Genomic DNA, 17,385 nt, shown 5'->3' with positions numbered 1-17,385 from the left:
CTATTTTGCCAAAATACCAGCAACATCCCAGTATATTGTGAACGTCGCTAAAGACAACCTACTAAAAGCATTTGTTGTAACGGCATGCCACTAGTAAGGTGTACCCAGAACGCACACTAGCTCAAAACTACCAGCAGCGTGCAAACTACCTGAAAATCGCCATTAAGTTAACAGCTTGCGGCGTGCCCAGCGAAACTGAATGACAAGTCTATCATGCAAATTTTTTGTTTTTGTTTTTTATAAGGGCAACCCCCCCCCCCCCACTATTTTTTATACATCCCATGGCCAATTAAAACTTATTTACCATGGAAAATAATTCATACATAACATGGAAAATTCATTTTTATTTTAGGTACCTTTTTTGTACTTTGTAACCACAACAAAATAATTGTGTAGACGTTGGCAAGCATTTTATAATAGCCTTTGCAAATTACTATTTTGCATGTAATATTGCTTTGTTTTGCCATGGAAAATTAATTGCACATACCTTGATAAATTAATTTTATATACCCTGGCAAATAATTGATACAAACCATGGAAAATCCATTTCACATGGCATATTTAGGATATTTTGTTCTGTCATACAAGGAAAGTTTCCTTTTGCAAAATATATAATGGTCATTAGTGCCATTATTTGGCATGTTTCAAATTTCCAGAATTTTGTCACTAGTTTTAGTCATGCCAATTTTATTATCTAGATCATGGTAAATTTATTTTATATGGTGAAATTCTAAACTTATCATCTTTTCAAAGAACAAATCTCCTATTTTTTCATATGCCCATGGAAAATCCATATTTCTTCATATTACCTGAAAAGAAATCTCCTACATTTGCCAGGTGTCAATTTATTTATTTTAAAAAACTTGCCATGTTTTTTGAGAACAAAATTGCTAAACTTGTCATGTGTGCATGGCAAATTCCTAAGTTTGCCATCTTTTCAAAGAATAAAACACTAACTTTGCCATGTGCCCATTATATGTTCCCAAAAGTTGAAATGTGATTTTTGGAGAGCAAAATCTTGAAATTTGTCATGTGCCCATGGTAAATTTATAAATTTTCCATCTTCTGAAGTAAAAAAAATCCCTAAGTATGCTATCTTTTTAAAAATAGTAAAAAATCCTTCATTATTCCATGTTCCTATTATAAATTGAAAACTTTTGCCATTTTTTGTAGACACCAAACTTACTAAATTTTTCATGGCAACTTTATTATAGGCAGTATGCAATTATATAGACAATGCCAATTTTATTAATTAGACCATGGTAGTTTTTTTGTAGGTAGCATGGCAATTTAAATATTTACACCATGGCAAATTTATTATTTAGATCATGACAATTTTATTAAGGGACATTTACAATTATGCCCCTAATTTGCGCCCACTCTCAGATTTACACCTAAATTTTTTATGTGCTCAAATTTGAACCTAAAAAGCATTTTAAGTCGCATGAATGCCCTTCCATCTGGTCAAAGTTGTTTGGCCAAAACTTTGAAAATAATAACAAATTCATACGAACTCAGAAAAATGCAAAAAAGATATCAAAATGTTCATATAAACATCACCTATACGCGCATGCCAGTTATGTTCATCACCTACATGTGCACTTATTTGCATTCACCCTAAATTGTTTTTTAATGTTATAAACCCTTAAAATCTTTAAAGAGTGTTTTTGCGATGAACATAACTGACATGTGCGTATAGGTGATGTTTTTATGAGCATTTTGATATCTTATTTTGCATTCTTGAGTTCATATGAATTTTCAAAATTTTAGTCAAACAACTTTGACCAGATGGAAGGGCATTCCTGTGACTTAAAATGTTTTTAGGGGCAAATTTGAGTGCATCAAAAAGTTGGGGGTAAATTTGAGTAGTGGGTTCGAGTTAGGGGCACAAATGTGAATGTCTCTTTTATTAACTATACCATGGCAATTTTTCTTTTCTTACAACTATTTATTTTTGTTTTTGGGCCATGTAAATTTATTGGACATGCCATGGTAAATTCTTTTGTATATACTAGCAAATTTATTGACATGACACATTTTTTCCCTTAGCCATGTCAAATTGCATTGTTGGAACATGTGTAGTTTTACATCCATGGCAAATTTGTTATCTATAACACGACAACTCCTCTTGATTGTTTTTTATCTACACACGCTTCTATGTTTGAAATCATGATTATGTGGTACTTTATTATTTTAGAGGTGTGGAAACTTTGAAGGAAATATGCCCTAGAGGCAATAATAAAGTTGTTATTTATATTTCCTTATATCATGATAAATGTTTATTATTCATGCTAGAATTGTATTAACCGGAAACTTAGTACATGTGTGAATACATAGACAAACAGAGTGTCACTAGTATGCCTCTACTTGACTAGCTCGTTGAATCAAAGATGGTTAAGTTTCCTAGCGATAGACATGAGTTGTCATTTGATTAACGGGATCACATCTTTAGAGAATGATGTGATTGACTTGACCCATTCCGTTAGCTTAGCACTTGATCGCTTAGAATGTTGCTATTGCTTTCTTCATGACTTATACATGTCCCTATGACTATGAGATTATGCAACTTCCGAATACCGGAGGAACACTTAGTGTGCTACCAAACTTCACAACGTAACTGGGTGATTATAAAGGTGCTCAACAGGTGTCTCCGATGGTACTTGTTGAATTGGCATAGATCGAGATTAGGATTTGTCACTCCGATTGTCAGAGAGGTATCTCTAGGCCCTCTTGGTAATGCACATCACTATAAGCCACGCAAGCAATGTGACTAATGAGTTAGTTGCGGGATGATGCATTACGGAACGAGTAAAGAGACTTGCCGGTAACGAGATTGAACTAGGTATTGAGATACCGACGATCGAATCTCGGGCAAGTAACATACCGATGACAAAGAGAACAACGTATGTTGTTATGCGGTTTGACCGATAAAGATCTTCGTAGAATATATAGGAACCAATATGAGCATCCAGGTTCCGCTATTGGTTATTGACCGGAGATGAGTCTCGGTCATGTCTACATAGTTCTCGAACCCGTAGGGTCCGCACACTTAACGTTCGGTGACGATCGGTATTATGAGTTTATGTGTTTTGATGTACCGAAGGTAGTTCGGAATCCCGGATATGATCACGGACATGACAAGGAGTCTCAAAATGGTCGAGACATAACGATCGATACATTGGATGACTATGTTTGTATATCGGAAAGGTTTCGAGAGAGTTCGGGCATATACCGGAGTACCGGGGGGTTACCGAAACCCCCCGGGGAGTATATGGGCCCTAATGGGCTTTAGTGGAGAGAGAGAGGGGCAGCCACGGCAGGCCGCGCGCCCCTCCCCCTCTGGTCCGAATTGGACTAAGAAGGGGGGGCGCTACAAGAAATATGTCAACTTGCGACCATCACTATTGGTCGCTGAAAGGTCATTGGTTTTTATTTGCGACCTTTTTGTGACCAAAAACAAATGGTCAAAAGCTGGCAGTCGTAAACTGAAATTAGCGACCTTCTTTGTGATATGTAAAAGGTCGTTGGTTCCACGACCAAATTTTTGGTCACTAGCAGTCTCCCCATGCCACGTAGGATCCAGCGTGGCAAGCTGACGTGGATAAGAATCAGCCGGGTCCATTTCACTGCTTTAGATGGGCCGAGCCCAGTAATTCGGCCCATTTAATATATTATTTGCTGCTAAGTTTTCTTAGCTACCTGGGTCGGGCCCAACAATTCGGCCATTTTAATTTCTTTGCACATCCCTTTTGACGACAGTTTTTTTCCTATATTTTTCTGGGCCATTTCTTTGCTGGGCCTCTCAAGTTTTCCCCTCAGAAATAATTGTTCAATATATCTTGGGTTGGGCCGAAATAATTGATCCAGTCCAACTTTTTTTATTATGCCATTGATATTACAACACATCACGCTACAAGCTATCTTGGGCCTAGCCCAGTTCCGATACATTTTCAAAGCAACATTAAATGTTATAGGAGCCCAAAATATCTTTACATGCATTCATTCTAGCAGTACATATCTTTACATCCAAGGAACCAGTAAGTGCCAAACAAAACTATTCTACAGAAAAGAAAAGAAAATATATGACAAGACATCACAGAAGTTCCTATTGTCCTGCTCCTTCAACATTTGAAAACCTTCACCTGGCATCAATCATGAGTGAGAAACAATACAGCAGCAAAACAATACAGTTGATTATTCAGAGAAGTTAAACTAAGTGCAGGTCACCCAAAACTGAATTTCTTGCAATCCAAACAACACAAACAACAGGGAGATGGTTGCATAGATACAAATCCATGTGGTAGCAGCAAAGTTGGCCAATCTGGACCGCATCTTCTCTGTTTGGTACTAACTAAATAAAAAAAACTGGACTTGTTCATACAAATCCCTCTTGAATTCCTTGACACAACCAGGATTTGCATCAAATATTCCTTAATTTAGCGGCATTAGTAAGTAGAGAAAGAGGGGGAGGGAGATGGGGATGCTACCTGCCGTGGTGGGTCGTCGTGGCCGTGCTTGATCTCGGGCAAGACCTCTTGGTCGCACTAGGGGCAGAGGAGAAGGCCTCTCATGCCCCTCCTCCTCGAGCAAAGCAGGGCCGACGGCTAGGTGCGCCCCTCATCCTCATCTTCCATTAGCAAGGCAGCATCTGTTACAATTTGTGTTAAAAACTCCTAGGAGTTCAAAGGCTGGAAATAGTCGTCTAGTTAGATTGTCAAAAAAGATCAAGTAATACCAAAAGGAACAGAAACCTGGTCTTGGCAAGCATAGTACGCTTCAGCAAACATGCAAGCCAGCAAACATAAAAGATACGTACTAGACTTGGGTACACGAGATCAGTTACTGGAAAAATGACACCAAGTCAGATTATCGAAGAAAGGTGCAACCAGCACCATATTCTTCTATCCAGGACCAACTGATGTGGCGCAAGAAGACATATCTGTGCAAATACTTGACTAACACTATGATGTTTTATCTGTGCAAGAAGACATGCATGTCCAGCAAGCCTAATTAATAGTGTTAAACTGTAGCTATAAATAGCACATCAACAGCAGCATAATATCATAGATGTGATACCACCGTTTACTAGTGCTAATGAAAATTTGCTACACCAATTTTGACTAGCAGGTAAAGGTTCCAGGAATAGTTTGGAAATCTACAAACAGAAGACTGAGGCAATGGTTGCTTGGTACTTTTCCTGTTTGAAGATCAACCTTTCGCACTGATTACTGTCAAACATAAAAGATGGCAATACATATTCAGTGCTTCGGAGAATCAGACAGTTCTCAGAAAGTTCTCAGAATAATAATACAAGAAAAAAGGAACACACACATCATGCAGCATATAAAAGAATTATGCATCGATCATCCATTAGGGGTCCAAGATCATGTTATAAGTTCTCAAAATAATTCAGAATAGTTGCCACTTAGAGTCATCAATACCAACACAACAACAGTCAACATTTCCTTTTCAGATTTAGTGCATAGATAGTATTTCCTTTAGGTTAATCACATATGCATGTATGTATGAAGCAGAACATGAAAAGAACAACATCTAATTAACTTGATTGCCTTGCAGATGACACACAAGATGAAGAGCACTTGGACAGAAGCTACTATAGTTGTGGATGTAATTAACCTAATCTAATGTGATGGGAACAACATCACAATTCACAAGAAAGCACCCATACTCCGAAATTTAGTATACAGTTGCTAACTGAAATAAGTTCAGTTCAAAGCAGAGTAGAGAACAAGAAACAAAGCTGCTTCATGGCACTGCTGCCGTTTTGCCGCAGGTGAGTTAGGCTTCCGAACGACACCGGTATTGTGCCCCGCATAAGATTGCTTAGCAAGTCCCTGCAATTAGTTGAGCACACATCATTAGACCAGCTAACAACCTTGCAGATAGTTGGCTCTCACGTAACTGGACATACAAGCAACAAAAGCACCCAACATTTTTATTTTAGCAGCCAGATTAATAAATGTATACCAAACAAACAAAAATTGCAATGAGTTAGTATGAACCATGTAATACATACACTTCAATACGTATCCTAGTTCATCGTCATCACCTCACGAGCTTAATAATTACATAATGTAGTTATCATCATATCCAGAATTACAGTAGCAGCAGCCAACACTAGGATACGTAAATCATGAACTAATTGCCTGAGCAGTATGAAAGTTGTTCAGTCATGTTTTCTTTCATACTAGTTTATTAGGTAATCTTCAGCTGTGTAGTTTATGTTTACTAAGGTCCATCATTTGAAATACAAAATCTGCATGGCTTATGTTTAGTAATTAAGGTCCATCATTTCAACTCCCTCAGCCCCGTGCACACCCTAATTCAGATCCAGTGCGGCGACCACAAGGGCCTCCTGTACGACATCATGAGAACAGTCAAGGACTGCAACATCCAGGTAACAACAAAGTTCAGGACCATAAATTAGATATTATGGCCACTTAACTACAATGATTCTTCCTACTGCTTGCATCCTTAGAAGTGAAAGCTTCTGCTAGCCATCCTTAGAACAGTCATGGACTGCAACATGAAGGTAACAACAAAGCAGAAGTGAAAGCTTCTGCTGGTATATGAATTCTGAACCACGCATTCTAAGAGAGGGTGGGATGTGCTAAATTTGTTTTCTAACAAAAACTGGTTTGGTAGGTGTGGTCTGCTAGGTGAGAAAAACATTCTAAAATTGTTTTGCAAATGCAGGTTGCCATCTAGACGTCCAATGGTGGCCACATCTCCTGGAAATTGCATGTCAGCATTAGCTGAGCAGCTGCTAGTGCTCATCATTATCATCTACTAGTCGAGCAGAGAAAAAGAAATAAATTAAGAAGGGGGTTGGGGTTTGTCGCAGGTTGAGATACTGCATACATCTTGCGCTGCTTGAGGATCCTCATGGCGCGCGCCTTGACGGACTCCTGCGCGGGTCCGGGCCTGGTCTTCTTGATCTGCTCCTTGTAGCGCGCCAGCTCCGCGTCCAGCTTCTTGATCTTCTCGTCCACGTGTCCCCCCGCTTGTATATCTGCACCAATCCATCCCGCCAGCCATGGATTCCATGAGAAGGGGATCGAATCCAACCCTAGCTAGCTGAAAACTGAGGAATCGAAGAGAAGATGCGTACCCGGTCGGTGGCGTCCTGGATGGACGGCGGCGGGTCCTGGCTCTTCTTGGCCCCGAAGATCTTCTTCATCGCTCTCTCCTCCTCGGCGCGCGAGATCGGTCGAATCGAACTGCCTCTCGAGGTTGATGGCTTCGATTGGATTGCTCGCGAGGGTCCCTGGGATTGACTATCTCGGGATCGAATTGCTGTCGTCTCGAGAAGGATTGGGGATGAAATCGGGAGGGGAATCGGGAGAGCGAAGGAGGGTTCTGTCTGTCGAGGATGGATTTGAATCGGATCGCGAGGGCGGAGGGAGGCGGCGTAGGGGAAGGGAGGGAGGATCGCGTGGACGTCGTCGACGGCGCATCCGGTGCTGCACCTCCAGCCCGCGGATCCAGAGCTCGGTCGCCATGGCTGCGCCGCGGGCTAGGGTTTCGGGCGCTTGGGAAAGAAGGAGAAGGTGGGGGGCGTCGGCGGTGGTGGGTTAGAGGAGAGGGTGGGGGTCTCCGGCGGTCTCGGAGGAGGTGAGGGCGCGCGCGGGCGGCAGTGGGGCGTGTGGCGCAGGGGAGGGGAGAGAGGAAGGAGAAGAGAGCGAGGTGAGAGGCAATGGTGGATGGAAAAAGTCCAGGACTCAGGAGAGCTAGGGTTTCGGCTTAGGTGGGCTTGGTGTGAGGACTGCCGTTGGATTCGCGAGCATCCGACGGTGTTCCATCCACGATCCGCGTGAAACGCCCACAGACCAATCAAAATGCAGTGCACGTGGACGATCTCATGACCATCTAAATTGGTCGTAGTTAACTAAAAAATTGGTCTTAGTTGACTAAAAATTCATTTTTCATTTTGCAAGAGCTCAAAATGAGTTTTTTTGTGAAGGACCTACAATATATTTGTTGCAATATTGAACCAAATCATTTTTATAAAATAATAGGCCATATTTAATGCACAATTGACCAAATAGTTGGGTGTCAAAAGTTTTGATTCACCTCTCGTGAAAAAGACAAATTTCCGTCGATCCAGTTGGAAACGGGTCAAATTTGAACTACACCTGCCTCATAGTTTGCTCTTTATTTTTTTCAAAAATCATTTTAGGTACAAAAGTAACTATTTAACCAGAGAAACACCAAAAGTTTTCCAAGATTCAACAACTAGCCAGGAACAGTCATGCCCGCCGTTTTGACCGCATTTTGAAACGGGCATGAAAAATTCAAAAAAAAACAAAAAATTGGAAAAGCTCCGCATTGTGTCATTATATGTGGCCAAGTTACCAAGAAAAATAATAAACTTGTACTACGATAATTATTTTAAAAAAGTGTTCTCAGAAACGAGCTATCATGTGTGGAGATCAATGGCTTTCAAGCCAAATGATCAATCTTATGCACACATTCATGGCATAGTTTGTTCAAATGATCTCATACTGTGCACAGGGGTGCATATTGGAATGGCAAACAATGTTGCCTAAGGAAGTTTCCATTTTCTTTGGACGAAAAAATCATTTTCCATTTTTTGAGTGCCCAAACTAAGGTTTTTTTGTGAAGAACCTACCAAATAATTGTTGCAAAATTGGACCAAATCAATTTTATAAAATACTAGGCCATATTTAATGCACGATTGACAAAATGGTTGGGTGTCAAAAGTTTTGATTCACCTCTCGTGAAAAAGACAAATTTCCGTCGATCCAGCTGGAAACGGGTCAAATTTGAACTGCACCTGCCTCATAGTTTGCACTTTATTTTTTCCAAAAATCATTTCTAGGTACATAACTATCTATTTAATCAGAGAAACAATAAAAGGTTTCCATGATTCAACAACTAGCTAGGAACGGTCAAGCCCGCCGTTTTGACCGCATTTTGAAACGGGCATAAAAATTTGAAAACAAATCAAAAATTGGAAAACCTTCGCATTGTGTCTTCATATGTGACCAAGTTTGCAGGAAAAACAATAAACTTGTAATACGGAAATTATTTTAAAAAGGTGTTCTAAAAAATGAGCTATCATGCGTGAAGATTCATGGCTTTCAAGCCAACTGATCAATCTTATGGCCACATTCATGGCATAGTTTGTTCAAATGATCTCATATTGTGCACAAAGGTGCATCTTGGAATTCCAAACAATGTTGCCTAAGGGAGTTTTCATTTTCTTTGCACGGAAAATTCATTTTCCATTTTTCGAGTGCCCGAAATGAGGTTTTTTGTGAAGGAACTACCAAATAATTGTTGTAAAAATGGACCAAATCAATTTTATAAAATACTAGGCCATCTTTAATGCACAATTGACACAATGGTTGGGTGTCAAAAGCCTTGATCCACATCTGGTGAAAAAGACAAATTTCCGCCGATTCGGGAGGAAGCGGGTCAAATTTGAACTGTAGCTGCCTCATAGTTTGCTCTTTATTTTTTCCAAAAATCATTTCTAGGTACATAACTATCTATTTAATCAGAGAAACACCAAAAGGTTTCCAAGATTCAACAACTAGCTAGGAACGGTCAAGCCCGCCGTTTTGACCGCATTTTGAAACGGACATAAAAAATTCAAAAAAAAATTAAAAAAAATTGGAAAACCTTCGCATTGTGTCATCATATGTGAACAAGTTTCCAGGAAAAATAATAATCTTGTAATACGGCAATTATTTAAAAAAGTGTTCTCAGAAATGAGCTATCATGCGTGAAGATTCATGGCTTTCAAGCAAAATGATCAATCTTATGGCCACATTCATGGCATAGTTTGTTAAAATGATCTCATATTGTGCACAAGGGTGCATCTTGGAATTCCAAATAATGTTGCCTAAGGGAGTTTTCATTTTCTTTGCACGGAAAATTCATTTTCCATTTTTCGAGTGCCCGAAATGAGGTTTTTTTGTGAAGGAACTACCAAATAATTGTTGCAAAAATGGACCAAATCAATTTTATAAAATACGATGCCATGTTTAATGCACAATTGACAAAATGGTTGGGTGTAAAAAGTTTTTATCCACCTCTGGTGAAAAAGATAAATTTCCGCCGATTTAGTAGGAAGCGGGTCAAACTTGAACTTCAGCTGCCTTGTAGTTTGCTCTTTATTTTTTTCCAAAAATCATTTATAGGAACATAAGTATCTATTTAACCATAAATACATGGTTTGGTGGTCATATGTTGAGGTTTGGACGGTGGCCCAGGGCCCCAACTCCAAAGCACGTAGATTCGCATGCCCGCCGCGTGGTCACCGCGTGACCGTGGCGTTGACATGTTCTGGGAAGCCTAGGCATGTCTAGTAGGTTTGGCACTCCCCAGATAGATGCTTGGAAGAAAATAACAACAGAAGAATCTCACGAGGAGACCGAACAATGCTCAAACATGAATTAGCACCCAAGTGTTTGATTAGTGGTTCGGGAAATGCACATGGCCAATGGGCCTGAGTTTTGGCCGAGGATGATCATCTACAAAGGATACTATCTTGGAAAATTTGCAGCTCAAATGGAGGAGCCTAGGTGTCACTTGCTTTGTAACGTACCACACTGGATAGAAATATGAATGTTGAAGCCACAATCACATGTTGTGACGCCCCCGATTTGACCGTACACTAATCATGCACGCAAATGTGTACGATCAAGATCAGGGACTCACGGGAAGATATCACAACACAACTCTACAATATAAATAAGTCATACAAGCATCATAATACAAGCCAGGGGCCTCGAGGGCTCGAATACAATTGCTCGATCATAGACGAGTCAGCGGAAGCAACAATATCTGAGTACAGACATAAGTTAAACAAGTTTGCCTTAAGAAGGCTAGCACAAAAGTAGCAACGATCGAAAAGGCAAGGCCTCCTGCCTGGGACCTCCTAACTACTCCTCGAAGCCGAACTCCATGTAGAATCATCCTCGGGATCTCTAGCATCTGGTTGCGACAATCAGGTATAGGAAGGGGAAAAAGAGGGAGAAAAGCAACCATGAGTACTCATCCAAAGTACTCGCAAGCAAGGAGCTACACTACATATGCATGGGTATATGTGTAAAGGGTCATATCAGTGGACTGAACTGCAGAATGCCAGAATAAGGGGGAATAGCTAGTCCTGTCGAAGACTACGCTTCTGGCCACCTCCATCTTGCAGCATGTAGAAGAGAGTAGATGGTAAGTTCACCAAGTAGCATCGCATAGCATAATCCTACCCGGCGATCCCCTCCTCGTCGCCCTGTTAGAGAGCGATCACCGGGTTATATCTGGCACTTGAAAGGGTGTGTTTTATTAAGTATCCAGTTCTAGTTGTCATAAGGTCAAGGTACAACTCCGGGTCGTCCTTTTACCGAGGGACACGGCTATTCAAATAGATAAACTTCCCTGCAGGGGTGCACCACATAACCCAACACGCTCGATCCCATTTGGCCGGACACACTTTTCTGGGTCATGCCCGGCCTCGGAAGATCAACACGTCGCAGCCCCACCTAAGCACAATAGAGAGGTCAGCACGCCGGTCTAACCCTATGCGCGCAGGGGTCTGGGTCCATCGCCCTATGCACACCTGCACGCTGCGTACGCGGCCGGAAGCAGACCTAGCCTAGTGGCGTTCCAGTCCAATCCGGCGCGCGCCACTCAGTCGCTGACGTCACGAAGGCTTCGGCTGATACCACGACGTCGGGATACCCATAACTACTCCCGCGTAGATGGTTAGTGCGTATAGACCAAATGGCCAGACTCAGATCAAATACCCAGAACTCGTTAAGCGTGTTAAGTATCCGCGAACGCCGACCAGGGCCAGGCCCACCTCTCTCCTGGGTGGTCTCAACCTGCCCTGTCGCTCCGCCTCAAAGTAACAGTCGGGGGCCGTCAGGAACCCAGGCCCACCTCTACCGGGGTGGAGCCACCTGTCCTTTCAGCCCCCTCATCAGAATCACTTGCGGGTACTCCTCGAGCCGACCCGACTTTAGTCACCACATGTGTCATGTATATAATGTATATAGTATACACCCGTGATCACCTCCCAAAGTGATCACGACCCAGTAGTATAGCATGGCAGACGGACAAGAGTGTAGGGCCACTGATGGAACACTAGCATCCTATACTAAGCAGTAGGATAGCAGGTAAGGGTAACAACTGTAGCAACAATGACAGGCTATGCATCAGGATAGGATTAACGGAAAGCAGTAACATGCTACACTACTCTAATGCAAGCAGTATAGAGAAGAATAGGCGATATCTGGTGATCAAGGGGGGGCTTGCCTGGTTGCTCAGACAAGAAGTAGGGGTCGTCAGTGACGTAGTCGTACGGGGCACCAGCAGCGGCGTCGGTCTCGTAGTCTACCGGAGAGAAGAGGGGGAAGAAACAATGAATACAATGCAAACAGATGCATAACGATGCATGACAAAGTAAACGCGGTGTTAGGTGTGCCCTAACGCGGTAAGGAGTGATACCGGCGAAGGGGGAAAACATCCGGGAAAGTGTTCCCGGTGTTTCGCGTTTTCGGGCAGAGGTGCCGGAGGTGAAATGTTGCAGGTTCACTATGCTAGGGACGCGTGGCGGACGTACGGGCTGCGTATCCGGATTCGTCTCGTCGTTCTAAGCAACTTTCATGTTGAAAATAATTTAATCCGAGTTACGGATTAAAAGATATGATTTTCTAAAGATTTTAATATTTTCTGGAATTTAATTAATTATTTAATTTAATTTGAAAATGGATTTATGATATCAGCATGATGTCATGCTGACGTCATCAGTCAACATTGACCGTTGACCTGGTCAACCTGACAGGTGGGTCCCACCTGTCAGTGACTGTTAGTTAATTAACAACAGTTAATTAGTTATTAGGCTAATTAATCTTAATTAGTTAATATTAACAGGATTAATTAAGTTAATTAATTATCTTAATTAATTAATTAATTTTATTATTTATTTATTTATTTATTTTAAATCTTTTTTTTATTTCTTTTAAATATCAATCTGGGGCTAGGCCCCACATGTCATTGGCCCATCTGGCCAGGGCGGGGGCCCCTGTGGTTAGTGACCCAGGGTGGGGCGGCGGCTGTGGCCGGCCAGCCACGGCTGTGCCTCGAACACCCGGCCACTGGGCGAAGCCAGGGCACGGCGAGGCCGGAACGGGGCCGGAGCGGGCGCGTGGGCGCCGGCGCCCGACGCGGCCAGCAGGGGAGGGGGAGGAAGGGGTCGGCGCGTGGCGCGTGGCGGGGCCTACTGGGGGCGTGCTGAGCACGGCGCGGGGCTCGGACGCGAGCCGTGCGTGCGATGGCCGCGGGGGTGAGGTAAACGACGGCGATGAGCACGGCCGTGGCGCGACGGTGCGGTGGTGCGGGCGGAGGCACGGCGCAGTGAGCGCGCATCGGACGCGGCCGGAGCGCGTCAACCGCGGGAGAGATCGGCGGGGACCGCGGTGACGAGCGCGAGCGCACGAGGGAGAGGGAGGGAGCGAGGCGGGGCTCACTGGGGCCGTAGGGGGATTGGCAGCGGGGCGCGAGGCGGTTGACGGCGACGACCGGGCGATGAGGAGGCAGGCCGTTGAGGTGGGGGAAGCAGGCCGGCGGGGGAGGAGGAAGCAGGCCGGTGGGGGAAGAGGAGGCAGGCCGGCGATGGCGTCGGCGAGCGGGCGTCCAGCGCTCCAGATCGGGGCAGGAGGGAGGAGCTGCGAGGAGGAGACGAGGCAGTCCGGCGGGGAGGCGGCGCGGGCGTGTTGGCGTCGAACGACGGCGGGAGCGGGACGACGGGCGCGACAGGGTCGGGGCACAGCGAGCGCAGGGGCGCCGCCCCCGATCCAGAACGTGGGGGGGAGGAGGAGCGAGGGGAGTGGGGATCAGGGGGTGCGGGGGTTAGGGTTTGGGAGGTTAAGGGGGCGCCGGCTGGGCCGGCCTCGGTGGTGGCCCGGTGGGCCGAGGCCGTTCGGCCAAGTTGGGCCACGGCCCCGGGGGGGTTGCTTTCTCCTTTTCTCTTTTTTTTGTTTTGTTTTCTGTTTTCTTTTCTTTATATATTTTCTTTTCTGTTTTAATTCATTTAAAAGTATTTAGGCATTTTATAAAAATGTGTTTACTTCACCATAATTACCGATGCAATAATTGACATAGCCCGAACATATTTATTTTAATATTTGAAAACTTTTGTCGTTTGACTTATTTAGGATTTAAATTTGAAACGGTTTTGAATTAACCCGAGATTAATTACAGTGACAGAGGTGACGTGCCATCAATAGCAGGGAATTACTGTAGTCTAATTATCCGGGCGCCACAATTCTCCTCCACTACAAGAAATCTCGTCCCGAGATTTAAGAGGGGAGTACGGGGGGAAAGTTCTGGTTACGGAATTCTAACGCATCTTCTCGGTCCTGGTTGCTCTTCTCGAAGAAGTTGATCCGTTACGTTGATGTCTTCATTTTTCCTGCTCAAGGTCATCATGATGAAGCTGGCATCCTTTCTTCGGGAACTCCATCGTACTTACGAAGGACAAGGGGTAACTTCGAAATAACAGTCCTCTGAACGGTTGACTATCTGGTTGATAACATCGGGGAAGGTGGCGGAAAGTAACTCTCGAATGGAAATTTAGGACAATATCGAGAGCAAAGTAAGTAGGTACCATGAGAAGTTTCGAGCAGGTGAATCGTTCGTTGCCTGAAACAAAGTGTGAAAGGGGGTTCAAGCAGCGAGAGTAAGTATTGCGTCTGATACCAGAATAGATCAGTAGGACGGTGGTCCGTGAATTACATACGAGGCCACGCGCGATGAATAAATTTGGGAACAGGGGGTGCACAGGAGAGTCAGGTTTCGATCCTGTGGAACTGTGGGTTATGGGCCCACCATGTGGGTTAAAAGTAGGAAGGGCGGGGACATCTTGCACGATCATGATAGCAAGGCATGTCAGAGGGTAGCCTGTCAGTTATATGTCAGCAACATCGTCGGTACCAAGGGCGAGGGACGAAGAGAACCATTTTCCTGCTCGTTGAAACGAGGCGGACCATTAGGCAAAGTTCCCGTCCATCGGTGGTTACCGAAATGTCACCAACAATAGTAACAGGGTCTTACTGACAGAGTTGTACACCGAGGTGTTTACATAAGCAGGAGAATATTACTGCTTAGATCATATAGATCACCAGAAAGGTTAAACCAAACAATGGAAAGGAAATTATGATTATCAGATTAAACAGAAGAATGGAAAGGAAAATGTGTTTAAACACATATTTCAAGGGTATATCCTTCCCAAGGACAAGCAGCGTATCATATCCATGACAGGATAGAAAGTAGAAAACCATTTAGGTAAGGGGAGAGGAATTTCATGACATAACCCATACAGCGGTGTTTGGATAATTGAGCAAGAAACATTTAGTATTGGGCTTCAAATGTTATTGTTGAAAATCGGAGTACCATAGACATGCTTTGAGATAGCATTGACATGGTCAACAGGTGAAGATCGGACTTTGGAAACAAAAAGGATCCATCAGGAACAACTTATAGAATAAGTCTTACAATTTCCTCATGGAAGAATAGCTAACCTTGCTAAAAGGGAAAACTTATAACAATAGGTCCTCCCGCCAGGTGTGCTGGGTATCATCACCTTACCGGGTCATAAATAGGCCAATGTTATAACTCTTGGAAATATGTTCCAACCATCATATCTGACCGAGATTCAGATCTGATTGGTGTCAGGATAACTCAGACTCAGGATGCCTGAGAAGAAAGGTACAACACAAATTGTCGAAACGACATCGAAGATTCTCGAGAGATGAACTATGGAAGCGAGTTCCGGACAAGGGTTCATCATTACATCAAGGAGAGGTGAGGAGGTGACTGATTGACTCAGCGACAATCCATTGAGATTTCCAAAAGATGGATTTCCACCACTATGTGAACAAGGAGATAACATTAGCTAGATCGAATGACTTAATGATGTATGCTCGAGGAAAACATACACAGTTAAACATTGGTTGAAATGTGCACCCGAAATATGGGCTAGGTAGCACGATCAATGTTCGAATGATGATTCATTAAGCCATAGACGTAGAATGAAACTATAGACCAATAACTTCAAAGCAATAGGGTTGCTAGAAGTTTAGAATTTACACGTCACAGACCATTTGTCGGTATTTCGTTTAGAAACAACACGGGGACCAAGAAAGAATGGTGATGGTGAGAAGTATCATTGTACCAAGAATTCTTAAGAGGTGGAGTAATGCTCACGACATTCTTGACATCGAAGATGGTAATACTCCATGGTAGAACATAACATAGGTTGGATAGCAGGGAAATCAAGACACAACACAAAATATGAACAAGTTTGTGTTGAGGGGAGGCAAGAATGTTGTCGATGATAACACAATTCATCGAGGGGCAAGGATGGTATTTCTCATCCTGAATTTCGACACACAACTTGGAAGAAGTCAAATTGTTGACAATGATCACGACAAATTTGTCGAGAGGTTTTCAAGAAGATGTAATTGATCGACGATGACATTAAGTCAAAGGAATGATGAAAGCGAAAGGTTATTGGAACCACGGGTAGGGCACAAACTCGAAATCAAGTTTGCTATTCAAGGAGAAGTGATATGACGAGGGAGATCGACGCAAGATTAGCTCACTATCAAAATTTGTGCGCTGAGAAGGTCCAGGTAGCACAGTTAAAATCATCAAGATAATGATATAGCCAAACAGGCTAGGGATGGCGTGATCGGGTACAAACTCGTACTTAAAGAAGATTACTAAGAGTTGTTGAACCGTAGTGCGGACTCGGTTCAGTTATCGGTGTCTTTGCGTGATTAATAACTCAGAGCCCGTGGAAAATTGGAATCAGTGAGAATGTAGCACTTGATGAAGAACTCATAAGAAGTTATGCAGTTCCGTGATAATCTTGAGATACCAGGGGGGTAATACTCGACGACAAACCAAAGTAGAGGTTGGACTGGGGTATTACTCTGCAGAAGACAAGTGCTTAAACTTGAACGAGAAATGGTATTTAAAGGAGAACATGGTCAGAAACCATGATCATAAATGATCGAACCACGGATACAAGATGAACTTATATCAAGGGGGGTAATTATTTTTACAAGCAGCTTCCATGATAAGTTATACATCGTGTCCATGGGCATGAACGCAAGGTTCAAGGTCGACTCCCACTTCTTCAATGTATAACCTTCCATTCACTCCTCGCTTTGATAAAGGCATTAGTGTTGAAAGTTTTGCCTGGTGAAATACCAGATGAGTATGACTCGTGAAAACTTCTGAGTTCACACATATTATGAAAGGCATAGGTTCAACCCATCAAGGCATCTTAGGAACATATACCACAAACTTCGGAGTAAATATTACAAG

At 43.2% G+C, this 17,385-nt stretch overlaps 1 long non-coding RNA gene across 1 annotated transcript; it reads right to left on the bottom strand.

Moving 5' to 3' along the window:
• Positions 1–3,858: 3,858 nt before the first annotated feature.
• Positions 3,859–7,364, bottom strand: LOC109783420 (uncharacterized). The gene is made up of 4 exons (XR_002237692.4): positions 7,133–7,364; positions 6,883–7,033; positions 4,488–5,855; positions 3,859–4,142 (listed from the first exon to the last, which is right to left on the bottom strand). It is a non-coding gene; the product is annotated as an uncharacterized lncRNA (long non-coding RNA).
• Between the last annotated feature and the right edge of the window lie 10,021 nt (positions 7,365–17,385).

The sequence above is a fragment of the Aegilops tauschii genome, chromosome 1 (genome assembly GCF_002575655.3).
Source record: "Aegilops tauschii subsp. strangulata cultivar AL8/78 chromosome 1, Aet v6.0, whole genome shotgun sequence".
Lineage (NCBI taxonomy): Eukaryota > Viridiplantae > Streptophyta > Magnoliopsida > Poales > Poaceae > Aegilops > Aegilops tauschii.
The sequence above is the reverse complement of the archived record's forward strand: the minus strand, read 5'-3'. Positions and strand labels throughout refer to the sequence as shown.